The sequence below is a fragment of the Haemaphysalis longicornis genome, unplaced genomic scaffold (genome assembly GCF_048455015.1).
Source record: "Haemaphysalis longicornis isolate Haplotype H1 unplaced genomic scaffold, Haemaphysalis longicornis Haplotype H1 scaffold_1, whole genome shotgun sequence".
Lineage (NCBI taxonomy): Eukaryota > Metazoa > Arthropoda > Arachnida > Ixodida > Ixodidae > Haemaphysalis > Haemaphysalis longicornis.
The window spans coordinates 16,561,575-16,575,905 of record NW_027526203.1 but is presented as its reverse complement, the minus strand read 5'-3'; the positions used below and the strand labels follow the sequence as shown (position 1 = coordinate 16,575,905).

General features: G+C 49.2%; 1 pseudogene; it reads left to right on the top strand.

Annotated features, from left to right (window-relative positions):
- Positions 1-1,364: 1,364 nt before the first annotated feature.
- Positions 1,365-13,152, top strand: LOC144155835 (Y-box-binding protein 3 pseudogene; annotated as a pseudogene).
- Positions 13,153-14,331: the final 1,179 nt, after the last annotated feature.

The following is a 14,331-nucleotide window of genomic DNA, read 5'->3' as shown; positions in this document are numbered from 1 at the left end:
TCCGGAACTGCCTAATATAGAAAAATTTAAGTATTTGAAGACGTACCTGAGCGGGGACGCCAAAAGGGCAGTTGAGTGGATACGCCTGACCGAAAGCAATTACGAGGTCGCGATCAAGGTGCTGACAGATCGTTTTGGCCGAACGGATGTTCTCGTGGATGACCACATTGATAGCCTCCTCGCCATTGCCCCCATCGAAAGCTCGGCGCAGGTCTCGCGGCTTCGTGACCTATATGAACAGATCTTGTTTAGGACAAGTTGCCTCGAGAGCCTGGGAGTTCCTGCATCGGAGTACGCAGTACTCCTCCATCGCGTCCTCATGCGCGCACTGCCTGAGGATCTGGCAGTGCTATACAGGCAACGCATGAAGGAGGCTGCAGCCGATGACTCCACCACCCCAAGGTCACGAGGCGAAGAGGTCAAACGAGTACTGCGGTTCCTGCAGATTCAGGTGGAGAGCAGGGAGGAAAGCAAGGTGACGCAGAAAAGAGCCACTTCGAACGCGACATCGGTGGAGTGGCAAGCGCGCGATAACGTCTTTCCTGAGCTTCCGTCCGCCCTGTCTTTGGCTACCGGCTCATCGTTGTCAGAGCCGCGATCATGTCCACTCTGCGAAGCGCCAGATCAAGGAACCGAGGATTGCCAAGCTAAGCTGTCGGGAGAAGAGAAGCGACGAAGACTTGGAAGGAAGCGTTCTTGCTTTAGATGCGGCAAGCCAGGACACTTCGCACGCAGCTGCCGCCTTCCCACATGGCTTTGGTGTCGCCATTGTGCGCGACGCCATTTGTCGGTTTTCTGCGACGTGTGGACACGGCCTAACTCAGGGGCCCCCGTACCACCAGCACCTTTTGGGAGCATGAATCGGCAAATGGCGACTCCACAAGAAGAGCCGGTGACGACTGCTTCTGCTAGTAACGATTTCACGTCGTCTGTCTTGCTACAAACGGCTACTGTATGGGCATATGGCAATGCTGACCGTGTCCTGGTCCGCCTTCTTTTTTACACCGGCAGCCAGCGAACGTTTGTGCGCAGCGACTTGGCGAACAAGCTAGAGCTTCCATCCACCGGCGTTGAGGACCTTACGGTATTCACGTTCGGCGACTCTCAGCGTTCGCGTCGGTACACCTGCCGGAAATTGAACGTCACGCTGACTGGTCGTTTCGAGTCGAAAGAAGTAGCCCTCGATGCTGTGGAGGTTCCGGAGGTATGCACTGTAAGAAGTTCACCTATGGAACAAGCTCTAGTTTTCAAACTCCGTAGCCGAAACTTGGTCATCGCGGACGAGCCTCAAGAATGCAAGGATCAGAGTCCCACTATTAGCGTCTTAGTGGGCTCTGACAATTACTGGAAGCTGGTCACAGGACGTATCGAACGTTTAACAGACAGCATGTGCGCCGTGGAGACAGTTTTTGGTTGGGTCATCCAGGGAACATACTCTAAAAGAGCTCGGCGCGGGCGACCCGATTCCAACGTCAGCGCCAAGACCCCCGCGATGGGCGATCCCGGCAAGAAGAAGCCCGTGCTGGCCGAGCGCGTGCTGGGCACCGTGAAGTGGTTCAACGTCAAGAATGGCTACGGCTTCATCAACCGCAACGACACCCACGAGGACATCTTTGTGCACCATACTGCCATCACGCGCAACAACCCGCAGAAGATCATGCGCAGCGTCGGCGAGGGAGAAACGGTGGAGTTCGACGTCGTCGTCGGCGAGAAGGGCCGCGAAGCGGCCAACGTTACCGGGCCTGACGGCGAGCCCGTGCAGGGAAGCCCCTACGCGGCCGACCGGCGCGTAGGGGCTTTTACGCGTGGCGCGCGACGCGACGCCGTGTATCAGGGGCCCGTGACGACGGCGACGGGTACGTTACTGCGGACTCGCAGCGGCTGCAGCGGCCACCGCAGTCGCCGCCGCCTCCTGGACGCCGCTTCCGTCCCTGGCGCTACAACTCCATCGCATTTCCTCGTCGGGAAACGTCTTGTATGTCTGCCGTCGACAACTGACCATCTCATGCAGAGCATCACGGCCAACGACCTCAGACGACGATTCAACCAACGAAGTCAATTCGTCAGCCAGCTATGGAAGCGATGGAGAAAAGAGTACTTGCTGCTTCTTCGCTCTGCTCATCATACTCTACCAGCTGTTCACTCCCGGCTCCGAGTTGGCGACGTTGTCATCGTGCAGGACAACGCTTTTATGTGGAAAATCGGGCGCATCATCGAGGCATTGCCGGGAAGAGACGGAACAAGCAGGTATTTCCGACTGCGGCTTCCAGGCGGTTAGGAAATCCGGCGTGCCGTCCAGCGGCTTTACCTCTTGGAAGCCGATGCACCCAGCGCGGGGGCGGGAATATGTTGAATCTCCCTGGCGGGAACCGGCACACCTATCGGGCAGCAGGGGAAGAGGAAGAGGAGCTGGACGCGGGGAGACGCGCGAGGCGAGCGAGCGAGGAAAAGAGGAGAATAAAGCAGTGTTGGTTGATATCCCATGCACTAAGACGCGGATGTCGTTCTCTTTTCACGTTATAGGGGGTACTTCCTTCTTTGACCTTACCCTGGTAGTCAAAGCGGTCCCGGAGCTCCCTACCTGGTAGACAGACAGGGAGCCCATCCGCCGGAGCTTGACCTAGGCTCCGACGGCCACCGTTTAAGGTTTCTACCCTTCACCTTAAAACACATCACCACGGTTGGATCCAGCTTATGTATGGGGGCTCGGGGTCCGCGGTATCACCAATACCGTCACCAAGATTGCTCAAGGTGCCCCGTGCGGGGCATTTCAAAATTTCGCCCATACGTATATGGTAGACCATTCAAGGTTGTCACAGACCACCATGCGCTGTGTTGGCTCGCCAATTTGAAGGACCCCTCTGGCCGTCTTGGGCGGTGGAGCTTGCGCCTGCAAGAGGTCGACGTTACAATCGTCTACAAATCCGGCAGGAAACACTCCCACGCCGACTGCCTGTCCCGCGCCCCCGTCGACCCGCCACCACTAGACTCCGGTGAAGACAGCGCGCTCTTCGGAGTCGTTACAGAGAGCGACCTAGCCGCCCAGCAGAGTGCCGACCCCGACTTGCGCGTGATGATCGACTACCTCGAAGGACGAAATGTCGCCGTGCCTAGGGCGTTCAAGCGGAACTTGCTAGCATTCAGCCTCAAAAACTCCGTCCTCGTGAAGAAGAATTTCACCCCCGGAACGACAACGCATTACCTACTTGTCATCCCTGCAGAGCTTCGCGACAAAATTATGGAAGCGTGCCACGACGACCCGCCTTCCGGACATCTCGGCACAGCTCGCACTATTGCAAAAATCAAGGCGAAGTACTTCTGGCCCCGTCTTACATCCGACGTCACCCACTACGTCCGGAGCTGCCGTGACTGCCAGCGACGAACAACGCCGCCGACAAGACCCGCCGGCTTCGTGCAACCGATCGCCGTCCCGTCGAGCCCCTTTCAACAGAATGGAATGGACCTTCTAGACCCGTTCCCTACGTCACAATCACAGAACAAGTGGATTGTCGTGGCGACAGACTACATGACGCGCTACGCAGAGACCGCCGCTCTTCCGAGGGGCACTGCACAGGAAGTCGCAAAGTTCTTCATAAGGCAAGTTGTACTGCGACATGGAGCCCCGGAAGTTCTAATCACGGACCGCGGAACGGCCTTTACGGCGGAGCTGATGCAAGGAATATTACGTTACAGCAACACGGATCACAGGAGAACGACGGCGTACCACCCCCAAACGAACGGACTAACAGAACGTCCCAACAAGACAATCGCAGATATGCTGTCAATGTACGTTGATGTTGAACATAAGACTTGGGACGAAGTTCTCCCGTATGTGACGTTTGCGTACAACACGGCTATCCAGGAGACGACGCAGCTGACGCCGTTCGAGCTTTTATACGGAAGACGGCCAACTACGATGCTCGACGCCATGCTTCCGCACGTAGAAGCCGACGACCTCAACACCGACATCCAAGGATACCTTCAGCGTGCGGAGGAGGCCCGCCAGCTGGCTCGAGTTCGTACAACGCGCCAGCAGCTCGTGGATGCCGGGCGCTACAACCTCCGACGCCGAGACGTCGAGTACCACCCAGGAGACCGTGTTTGGGTTTGGACTCCCATCCGGCGACGCGGACTCAGTGAGAAGCTTCTGCGACGATATTTCGGACCCTACCAAATTCTACGACGTGTCGGCCAACTTACCTACGAGGTGATCCCTGATGGTGATTCCGGAACATCACGACGACGCACGCGGCCCGACGTCGTCCACGTGGTTCGCTTGAAACCTTACTATGCAAGATGACGGACTTTTTTGTTGTTGTTGTTGTTGTTGTTGTTGGTTAGGACTGTCTTTTATTTTAGCATCGGGTCGATGCACTCTTAGAGGGGGAAATGCCGCCAAGCATGTTTGGGCTTGCTTATTTATTGTTTGTTATTACTGCCGGGCCACGCCCGTCTGTGTTATCTGCGTTCCAAGCAAAGCGCGTCTTCCATTCTTTATTAGGGGCGAAGCTCCTTAAGGCGTGTGTCTGTCCATCCTCGACGTATGTATGTAGCCACCTCTAGTTTAGTTCTTGGATTGTTTACTAGATGGCGTGGCTACCTCTAGTTTAGTTCTTGGATTGTTTACTAGATGGCGTGGCTACCTCTAGTTTAGTTCTTGGATTGTTTACTAGATGGCGGGGAGCGTTGTAATAAAATCCGTTCGCTGTTGGCGCGCGCTCGGAGTCGCCCGATAGATAAGGCTGCAGATGTGCGAGCCCGCGAGGCAGAAGCGCTCCGTGAAGCTGCGCGACGCCGCCGCCAAGATCCTGCCGTTCGAGAGCGGGAGGCCGAAGCCTGTCGTCTGGCTGCGCGACGACGCCGCCAAGATCCCAGCGTTCGAGAACGAGAGGCCCAAGCGTCACGGCAACGGCGCGAGGACCCTGCCGTACGTGAAGCGGCACGGCTGCGGCGCGAAGAGGATCTCCAAAACGTCAGAGAACGGGAAGCGGCGAGAAAGCGCGCGTATCGGCAGGCAGACCCCGATGCAGTGAGAGCTCGTGAGGCGTCTGCAAAACGCACCAGGCGAGCTCAGCCCCAAGGTGCCGACGCGCGGTTTAAGCAAGACTTTTAGACGTTACGTTCGGACACAGATGTAGTGGGCGAACTTTCACTGAAGAGTCACGGTTTTACCGATGATTTCCCCTCAGGAGCTTCGCCCACTCATCATAATTCACCCCGTGGATATGCTGTGAATTTTTTTTATGCCGCACGGGCTATCACATTCAGATAAGCTAACTGTTTCACCCTAACGTCGCTAGCCCAGAATAATCGTCTGTGATCTACAATGTTCTGGATGTGAATCGACGGTTCCGGAAACACTCGCGCCGAAAGATAAAAAGCCTGCAGAGCAGACGCCTCGGCATTCGATTCTCGACGCTCGCCGACGCAAGTCACTTTGTTCACGGCTGCTTCGCCGCCTCTGTATTCTTTTGAGTTGTTAGGGGAGCACAAATTCGCTCCAATAAACTTGTTTCTCCTTCAAGACGACTGCGTCGTCCTTGGCTTCGTGACAATATAGACAATGAACAGTGAAGGACCTAAAATAGAACCGTGCGGCACACCTTGATTAATTAGTTCAGTCATAGAGTACGCATTATTAACACAAACACTACCTTCCTTGTTTATAAGAAAAGTCTTTAGGAAATTTAAAGCTGGTCTGGTTAATCCATAGAATTCAAGTTTGTGGAACAGAATATCGGGATTAATAGTATCAAAAGCTTTAGTGAAATCTAAAAAAACTGAGCCCACAAACATACCTAAATGAAACAATTGTTTAATAAAATCGGTTGAAGACAGAAGTGCGGGATTAGTGGAACTGCCAGAACAAAAACCAAATTGACAGGGCCTAAGAATGTTGAATTTAGATAGTTATTCATTCGATTAGCAAACAACTTTTCGATTACTTTACTACGACAAGAAAAGATAGAAATAGGCCTGTACTTAGATACTGGGCGCTTGTCTCCTTTCTTAAGAACAGGAATAATTTTAGCACGCGTTAAAAAGCTTGGGAAAATACCGAGTGCGAAAATCTTATTGATGATGATGGAGAGAGGAACAGAAACACAATGAGCAACGAGTTTTAGGTGGTATACAGGTACGTTATCTAAACCAGCTGAAGTATCCTTAAGGGTAAGAAATGTGGCACGAACTTTATCGGGAATGACAGGAAAAAGATCGAAATTATGTGATGACCTATACATAATAACATTTGCTACTGATTGGCGTGCTGGAGGAAGATTTGATAAATAGTCACTGAAAGCATTAGCAATATGATCCGCTTGCTGAAGGGTGCGACTGTCATGAATAATTTTAGAGATAGGGACATTATGTGATGCATTGCACCCGAATGCTCATGGTGCCTTCCACAGCCGCGGTGGAAGCTCAACTCGCAACCGCCTGTGGCAGGACATGCCGCCAGACTCTTTCTCCCCTGGCAATGGCGGAACGCGGCATGATGGCCAGGATCCCCGCGAGATGGACAAGGGTCAGGGGCCCCTCGCAAGGGTAAAGGCAGCTTTGGAGGCGTGGTTCCCCTTTAAAGGGTCCGCACTCGACCAGGGACGCATTTACCCATTAAAAAACCGGTGGGTGACGGGTGGTACGAGGATAGGTGTGTATATGTGTAGTACGAGGATAGGTGTGAGTAGTTGAGGATAGGAGTGGATAGGTGTGCAGTACAATGTGTTAGTGTAGCCCCGCGACTCTACGCAGTAGGCTAAATGTGACTTAAAAATACCCAAGTAAATTTGGCTCAGTGTTATCTCAGTGATGTGTTTTCCGTGCTTTGATCAGGGTAAAACGTCCAAAAAGGTAGCGTTTTGCAAATGGTTTTTATGTGCTGTGCCAAGTTCATTGATGTGGCTAGTGTTACAACTAAGTATTTATATGTACGTACTTGGCAAAGTGCGCGCTGCCATCCACTTTAAGGCTACATACGTGGTATAAGTGCATTTGACGTGAAGAAAAATCAGAATTTTTTGTCTTTTTATATTCAATACTATTTTTTTTGTGTTGAACTACCTTAGTGTTCTCGCGAGATCTTCATTTGCGAAAATTTCAGGTTCCGCCACAGAGTTACAGCTGATTAATTGTGCTGTGTCATCAGCATACAGAAATGTTTTCGCGTAGGTAAGGGAAGTTAGGTAGTCATTTACTAATAAAGAAAATAAACTAGGACCCAGAACCGAAGCCTGTGGGACTCCAGACTTAACATACCCAGCTTTCTCGCTCAAAATTACAACCTCTCAGGAACCTAGAAAAACCGGTTTAGGAAAATGATATTTGGCATAAAGCTAGAAGTCAACGTGAAGATTACAACGATGAAAGAAAATTTCAGGTTTCTGAATATGTTTTTGAGTAATTTGTTATCAAATCTAACTCCCCATGCATTTCTATTGGATAGTTCGCATGGCTCAGGAACCCAGTCACGCAATGTGCGGGACTTGAAACTGTGCACAAAGCACGTATTTACCCCAAATATTAGCTGTGCAAAAGGACTTTTCATTTCGCTAAAAAATTGCAGAGTAATCACTGTTGAAAGGACTGCCATGAGCGGGAAAGCTGCACATGACGTCTTTCAATGTCGACTTTTCACCTAAAACGTCCACAAATTGCTTACAGTTGGTTAAATAATCTCTAAAGAACGAACTTGCTGGACCAAGTCATGCATAGCGCTCTAGCTGATTCAATAAAATTTTGTGGTCAACGCAGTCGAACGACTTTTAATGTCAAGAAATATGCCTAAGGTGAGCTGACCTTTATCTAGCGCTTGGTGAACTATTTCGATTACAGAATGAACTGCGTTCTTGTAGGAAAATTTACCGGAAAGCCATGTTGCTGTGATGCCAATACTTGGTATCTTTCAATAAATTCTAGCATTCTGCGAGCTAACAATTTTACCAATAAAATGGTAATGGCTGGTAGAACTGTAATTGGGCGATAATTTTCCACGTTATTGGGATCATCGCCTTTATAGATCGGAACAACTCTCTCAACTTTCAATGGATCTAGGAAAACAACACTCATAAACGACTGATTATATATTGTCTGTGGTGGATGGCTCAAAATGTCAATATTGGCCTTCAGTATAGTAACAGATGTCTCATCATACTCTACGGATTTATTCCAGGTCATTTGTTTGGTAACCAGAATAATCAATTCTCTAGTTATTCCTTTAAAAACAAAGATATTTTGTAAAGGACTGGACAGACAAATATCATCATTCTGATCAAGATTGGACGCAATATTACTGCTTATGTTAACCAAAAAACGAATCAATTTTTTTCTGCAAGAGCTGCCTCACTGCAATCAAGAACGCCTACATCAGGCAAGCTGCGCCTTTTCTGGGATGATTTCGTAACTGAATTAGTGATGTTCCATATTTCTTTTGAATTTTCGTTTGATTTCAAGATGCGGGTGCTGTAATATTTCTTTTTTTTTGTTTGCGCATTAAGGCGAGTTATAGGTTGCATGTAACTTTGTATTGTTCTTTATAGTACGTACTGTCTTTATGCTCTCATTTTTTGTCGCTAGTGTTGTTTTAGTTTTATTATATCAAATATTATGCGGTCATCCATGGACAGATCGGGCGTGTAAAATAGGAAGTTCTGTGAGAGTTCAAGTTTACCTTAGCACAGCTACTTTTAAAGGTTTCAGAAATCTGTTTGTACGCTTAGTTAACATCGCCGGCTGTGGTTTGAGTGAACTCTCTTTCCTGTATAAGTTCTGGAGTTTTTTTTTTCAAAGTTTACCCGTGGTATCTTATTTGCACGCGGTCTATCGGGCAGTGGCTTAGAGTTAGCAGCACGAATATGCACTGGAATGTGGTCCGCAACGTTTTCGGGAATAACTCCGGCTTCTATTGGTTCCGGTATCTATGTGGGTAAACTGTCTATGTGGTCTATCTATGTAGTATCTATGTGGTCAATTGTAGAGGAAGAAGTTTGGCTTAGCCGAGTTGGGTCGACAATATGGTTATGAAATTCATAAGAAGCTATGAGGTTTAAATATTCTGTTCCAGAGCTGTCAGCTATGTTTATGTTAAAATCGCCACATAATATTGCCTTTATATTAAAAGCAGAAAAGCGCTGAAGTGTATTTTCCAGTTTCAGCAAGAGCGCCTGTATCCGAGGGGTTGGAGTCCTGTACATTACCCCTAGAGTAAATTTGTTTTCCATTTCAACAAATAGTAATTCGTATTCTCCTGTTTTTGTTTCAGTTATATCATCCAATTTTTCATAGCTTGTTCCGTCGGATAGGTAAAACGCCACGCCAACGCCTATCGAATCAGCCACCCTTGGTAATGACAGCAACGTGTAGCGTGGCACGTTCACAAACTCGCCACCCTTCAACCATGTCTCTGAGAAAGCTATTGCACTACATCAAAATTTCAGCCGAGTCAGCAAGGCTGCCAGCGTGTCGTAAGTTCGATTGATACTTCTAACGTTGCACTGAAATAGATTGAGTGTGTCGATTTGGTCACCGCACAATAGACCTATTTCGACCAATTTTCAGCGAAAGAACCGCAGCGGAATTTACACAGTCTTATCAAGGTCATGTCTGGTTGCAATGTCAACGACGCTTGCGTCTTCAGCCTGCCGCGCAAGAATTTCTGACTGAGTGAGCCACAATAATTTCTAATTTTTCTCTTTCTTTTTGGCGATCGCCATGCCTAGTAGGGCCTTGTATTCTAGGCAAAAGTGGTCATTCACATATGCTGGAGCTTCATGTTCGAATCCTATTTGCCTAGCGGTCAACCTTTTTTTTTCTTGCTGCTTGCACTGGATTGTCTTCTGCAGTTCTGGACACAAACCGTACTATAACCTTCATACTTCCGCGCTTCTTCGTTGGCACGCTATGTACAACAGGATGCAGGCGATGTAAGCTGGAGAAGACAAGCAAGAACAATATACCGAAGTAAGATATTTGCCGACGACTCGGGTGGGTATTACACAGGCGGCGGAAAAAAAATCGACCACCAGGCCCATGTTGCAGTGGTGGTAGGGTGTGAAGGACCAGCAATCACAGCTGCAACTGCCAGAACATCCGGAACTGATGTCGCAGAAGAGACAGCCATTGCCCTTGCGGCCAGTTTTACCATAAATAATGCTATTAAGGTCATCACGTAGTTACAACAGGCGTGCAGGTTTTATTTAAGAGGACGAATATGTGCGCATGCGCTCACACTTCTACAACATGCCGAAACCCTACCGACTATGGATTGTTTGGGCACTGGCCATGCCTCTATCCCGGGAAATGAGGCGGCTCGCGCCGTGGCCCGCCACATTTTACACTCGGAATTTCCAACGGTATTCGACGGCACTCCTCCAAGCGACCCCCCAGCCACTCAGTTCAAAAAACATACATGGACATTTTATACGATTATAGCTGGGAGCGCTTCATCAAAAACGCGTGAAGCTGGCGCCGAGTTCGAACTTACACTTACCACAACATAACAATTCTACATCACATCTCACCTGGTGTTTAAAAGCAAAGCTGTACTACTTTCGTCGAGCGGTTTCGCGGCTAAAGCACAATTTCACCTTTTAACCAGAGACACACCCCTCGAAGCGCATCGCGTGATTGACCGGGCCCGCGTTTGGCGGTGCGCACAAGGCCGCGTTTTCAATCGTTCTGCTCAGCACGAGCGCCGGCCGCCACCGCCGTTGCGGCCGATCAGCTGATCGGCCGCCGGCCACTCCTACAGCCTCCCATGCATCCGCCGCTAGGTCGTCTCGGGCTACGTGACTCGTGTCGCGCCCGGCGAAGAGGAACGGCGCGTTCGCTGGGAATGAGCACAGCGTTCGCAGCGGCGTTCGCCGGGCCTCCTTCTCTCAGCGTTGCACCGGACCGAATAGCTTTGCGCTGTGGTCGGCAATACAGCTACATGAAATGTTAACCGAGCGAAACTATGACTTAACTGACTAAGCCAAGCTTTTGCTTTGCATATGCAAGCTTAGCTGAGCTAAGCCGCAGCTATTTTTTCCCTACAACGGTGCAACGTGTAATGCACCACACACCAACTATCACCTCGAAAGGGAGGGTGTCAAACATCCCAACCTGGTCCCATCGTCCACATTGGAACAGTGGGAGCTTAGGCTGACCAGCTCCCAGCTCGAGGATCAGGAGTACCTGATCTCTCGGGCGCGGACTGCTGGAAGACCAGATCATCGCCTGAAGCGAGACCACCACCTACTCACATTTTCCCTCCGCTTTTCCCTTAAAACAACTAAATGTGATTTCTCGTCCTCCTCCTTACGTGGGATTGTTGGGAGCGAGGGTAGGGCTTTGGAAGGAAAGTGTGTAAAGCACGGAGGCTAGAAAGTTTTTGCGGCGCTGTTTGATGGCGGTTTTTGTTTCGTCTGGGTAATACCATCGCCTAAAGACGTTGAGCTGACCTGGCGTGCGAGTGGTGTACGTAGCGCCGGCGCCTATGAGCTTCCTCATTTCCGGAAATTCCTGCGTGGCCGGGCACCCACAAGTGGTGGCGCGGATGTTCGGTTGATGACGGATGGTCTTGGCTTCTTGGGTGTTTGATGATGTTAGACTAGGTGATCGATGGTGTCCACGTTCCGGGAATGCTTCCTGAGAATCGGTGTGAGCTTGCATGTGCTTGTAATATGAAAAGCATGACTTATGAGCACTGTAACTGAGTGAGGGGGTTGTACTTTCTGTTCTACCCTTTCAAAGGTGGCGCTTGGGGGCAAAGGGTGAACGTTACTAGCGTTAGGTGCCGGTATGCACCACGGGACAATTGTGCTTTATGCGGCTTTCGATGCATCGGGTCAGATTCTCAGAATTTCAGCATGGTAAGAAAGTTTTTGATGTTTTGTTGCAGATTTGCGCAAAAGATCGTATACGTGCTGGTTTTCAGTATAACAAGAATCGAAAAGGATGAATATGCCCAAGCAGCTCTTTATTATTTTGCAACCCCTTCAGGCCGAAACAACGAATCCTGGCTTACTCGGGATGACGTTCGATGAATCGGAGAGAATTACTCTAACTCTGTTGTCCTGGACTCAGGAGCCCCCGCACTAACCAGTTAAATTTTACTGTTAAATTTTCTCCTTCTCCTCATCTTACTCCTCTTCTTGAGTGCAGTTTTGCTATAACGCATATCTGAATATGGGGAAGATATGGCTGTGGGAAATCTACCCAAATATCCCTCCAGTTCAGAACAAACATAGTGTTACCCTATTTTTACCATACACTGACTCGTTTTGCTCAATAAGCCTCCATAATGTTTAGAAGCCCTGCATAAAACCAGCACGCGCCTATACACACACTAGTAGATTTGGAACTGAAACTGCATTTTTCCACCCCATATTGCATGTCGGCATACTTGCATGCCATGACAACGTAAAGTGATGTGATAGAACACTTTCGAGGTCTCGGAAAGGTTGCAAAAACTGTTTTAGCTTACATACGATGACCGGGAATTGTAATGCCTTCGGCCAAAGCCAACAGCCCCGAAGGCCTGAAATTTGTTTCGGTCGTGCATTTTTGCCCTTGTCGGTTATTAGAATCTCGCTGTTCGCTTGTTCGAAATACTGCTAAATACAGACGCCAACGCCTAGCTCCGACAATGCGCGTTCCGCGCAGGACCGGCTTCGCACGAATGGGGTACGCCGGCAATGTTGTTTCTTCAGGAGTGGTATAAAAAATTGTACGCGATTTTTATTTTATTGTGGTAAAACCTTTCGCATACGCAAAATCCGGTGCGGATAAGCATCAAAAGTAAACCGCGCGCAAATATCAGCCGGGAGAGCGAACCCATGTGAAGCAGACGACAAATGTGACAAACCCTAAGCCGACGTAACGAAGACGCGCTTCGCAGCGCCGCCCGTGGTCGCGCTCACGGCCTATAGGCAAAGCTCGTGGGAGTGCCGTTTCTTGCTTCTGGCTGGATTGTGAGTTTCTCGCTAAACAGTACCTTTTCGGTTGAACAGGGTGGAAAGTTACTAGCCGTCTGTTTGTAATCTTTTCTGTGCAGGCAATCCTTGGAGGTGCGATGCTTCCCTTGTGCGAGTCCTTCAGGACCTGTACACGCGCATGGTGGAGCTCGTCGGAGTACCGCACTGCTACCTGGCGCCTGACGGCTTCCACCGCTGAAGGACCTTGCTTTCGTAGCCCAACTATTGGGAACGTTGCATTGAAGTTTGTGCTTAAAAAGCGTAGATATATTGTTAAAGGCTTTACTGCTAATGCGATAGTTTTGCCATTAGAATACTTTAGATGCTGTACAGTGAACATATACTTATTCTAAACGTGAATTTCTAAACCCACTGCATACCATACAGCATCCTTCCAATCATTCTGAATTAGCTTTAGTAGCCGCGAAGGCAGCCACATCCTGAACGGTACCTTTGCAGCACTGCGTACACTGTAACATGTGTTTACCGCCCTTGCCCTTTCTGTTACATATGTTGATAGTCTGGCGACGTCTGCACGAATTCATAGTAGGCTGCAGCTGTTCAAACGCTTTCCACTACGCATTTTGTCCGCTCCTGCGTAAAAGTGGGCTCGATAGGCTTGCTTCTTTCTAACACGCGGAATGAACAGCTCCATGGCGTGCGGCTACTTTAAGTGGTGGAACGATAATTTAGACCATAGCGCGTTTTTTACTAGTACAAAACAACATTAGTATATTCAAGCTATGGAGAGGGCGAACGAAATGGAGTAATAAACATTGAAAGAATACCCTGATCTGTTCATACGGCTACTCTACGCTAACATCCTATCATAAAGATGTAATGACCGCCGCAGAATGGGCCATTGCGGCAGTTTGAGGCAATAAGGCCACTTTGTATTACAATTCAGGCTATTGGATGAGGCTGCATTAAGAGCACTCCCAAAAACAAGGATCTTTATCGCTCTCTACCATGCTTGGTCTCTCTGGGGATACATTGGAAAGAGTGGTCGTGTTTTGTATGCCACGGTCTGTTAAATAAATTATTTTCATTGTAGTGAAGGCTATTGATTGGGTACATTATGAAATGTGTAGTTGTTTAGCGAGAGCAAAATATAGCCCCGGTGCTTGAAGCTTCGCCGCAGGATTTCGCACGCCGCAAATTTCTACTTGAAAGCAGAACAGTGGGCCCTCTCTTTTGAAATCAGGCGACAATCTCTCGCGCCCGAAGGGATTCACTTGCCTCCACGGTATTGCCGAGGTCCAAAGGAACCATGAAAAAGTTCTTCTACTGATGGGCGGGGCAGGCGCTAATAAATGTAAGGCAACAAAATAGCAGAAATAGAAAGGACGAAAATAAATAAAAAACTTATTTGTGCCCT